Source organism: Penaeus japonicus, unplaced genomic scaffold (assembly GCF_977035675.1).
Source record: "Penaeus japonicus unplaced genomic scaffold, GWHDUDI00000001_assembly GWHDUDI00000028, whole genome shotgun sequence".
In the NCBI taxonomy this organism is placed as follows: Eukaryota; Metazoa; Arthropoda; class Malacostraca; order Decapoda; family Penaeidae; genus Penaeus; species Penaeus japonicus.
This window is the reverse complement of record NW_028234430.1, coordinates 26,651,481-26,653,980: the sequence shown is the minus strand read 5'-3', so window position 1 is coordinate 26,653,980 and position 2,500 is coordinate 26,651,481.

Genomic DNA, 2,500 nt, shown 5'->3' with positions numbered 1-2,500 from the left:
CTAATCCCTCCTTTCCCAATCACTTACCTGATTGATTTTTACGTTGACGACTATTGAAAACTATTAACGATGATGCTACTGAATATACTTTAAATACTCGCCACATCACATTCATTCATTATTTTTACCTATCTTGGCTTTGCAGCATTTCCTCTGTTAAAGAAAATTAACCACTTTGAGGACAAGATTCGGTTTTCATCACATTTCCCTAGTCTCGGCCTATCACAGCCCACCTCCATGAGGATGAGACTCGGGTATTCTTTTTTCTTCTTTCACTCATCATAACGACCGCTAAATCGGTCATTTAGTTTATAGTTATTCCGGGCCTACCCCGATGTTTGGCTGAAAGAGCCACGACGGTCTCACGAGAAGACGTCCATTGTACCGACCTGTAATACGGCCCACCGCGAAGTACCGCGAGCACGGTTACTTTCCGCCCGGCGCAGCTCCGGAAGTTTTTCGGCTAACAGAGCCATGAGTATTGCTCCCCGCAGCAAATTGACCCAGCGTACGGTCACGTAAGAAGAGAAGATACCGCCAGCACGGCAACGTTTTTCGGCCAACCACCCGCACGCCTCCCTTATAGAACTTACCACGAGTACGGTAACGACCATATCATGGTCACATTAGTAAATACTGATATATGGAACTTTCACGTGTTAATGATAAGTCTTCATTCTTTTACTTTCAGATTTCTTAGAATGTCGGACATGAGCAATGAATTCCTTTTGTTTTGTGATTCTATTTCTTCTTGAACTGGGTAATAACTTCCCTTCTTGTTCCAGTCCTCTCATCACAATTCAATACATCATGTGCGTTCTCCGAAATCGAACTTCGTATGCCCATATCTACTCTTTATATGTAGTATATTTATTCTTCATTTTTCAGAACTACTACAGCCAAGGTCACGTGATTTGAATTATCTTGACATTGTATTGCAATATGTTTCCATCTTCCCTGCATATGTTCAATAATTTTCTTTATCAAGTTTATTCCAGCAACATATTCTGATGTTACAATTGTTGCACTGGAATCCATGTCTCCCTTAGTACTCTTTAACAGAAATGCAGAGATTGATTATCATCTTATTACTTACTTGACCCATTCTGCGCCCCAATCTACATATTTCCTGTCGAATGTGTCGGTTAAACTACATGCCGCATCATCTGTCGACATGACGTAGAGAGGAACAAGCTAGTTAAGTTAATCATCATTACTTCAGTTATCTCTAAATAATATTTTGATATCTATATACATGCATTATCTATAAGTCTCTACCTCCCACCCTACTATTTTGGCACTGCCAATCATCATTGCAATTGTTATGTATGCATTGGGCACTACTCTGTGACTTCATTCCAGGTCTGCAAGTTGAAGATGATTCCATCAGAACGGCTTGGCAAACCAGCCTTGTCAACCCTGATGTCCCGACACCGCCATCTTGAGGACCAGCCACCTTCGCAACCGCGTGGGTTTCGTTGCACAATCAAGATGTTTGTCTACTCGGGGTGTTGAATCTTCATATTACGGTGAAACAGAGATATAGTAAACGTGTATACTATTTCTCTTATTCCTTGCTTTTGCACTTTTGTCCAGGATGCCCAATATTCTTATGCTATATATCTTTGCAAGTCGAGGATGACTTGGTCAGTAGGTGGCCGAGCGTTGTGAGAATGATATAGAATGCTTATATAGAATTACAGTATATATTATGCTTATATTAGATATTAATTACAGCAATAGATCCATATACAAATATATGCATTTTCGTACTATTAACAAATGAGGCAATCGCGAGGTCAGGTCAGGTTAACTTTGAGTGATAGGTGGCTTACTCATGGCTGCCTTTCCAAGTACCTTAGACCCTCAGAACGAGCATAATTCCTCGATAGTCACGCCTCCTACATTCCAGACTACCTGTCCACATTACCACCGTTGGGGACGACGGATGCGAAGCCTTCCCATATAAGCAGGATGTTTGGAACACACCGGCAGACCGGGATCGACTGGCTACCGCCTGACGCCTGATTTCCCCGACTGTTCTTACGTGTTGTGATATTGTTTATTGCTGTGACCCTTGTGCTGTAGTGAATATATCTTTCATGCACCATAACGTCAGACTATCTGCGTTATGGAATAAACCTGTAATGTTCGAACCCTGTGTCTGACATCACCACCTATCTTGTGCTGGGTTGTCAGTTACGATTGACTAAGACAACCCTCAGAGAGAGAGAGAGAGAGAGAGAGAGAGAGAGAGAGAGAGAGAGGGGAAAGAGATGGAGAGAGAGAGAGAGAGCGAGAGAGAGAGAGGAAAGAGATGGAGAGAGAGAGAGAGAGATGGAGAGAGAGATGTAAAATAATATTGGAACAAGAATGAGAAAAGGGATCGGAAAACAGATGAGAAATAACAGACAATATTGATAAAAATAAAAAAAATAATAAGATAAAGAAAGCAAAGGCATCGAGAAGGCAATGGGATCAAAATGAGAAGAGGACGGAA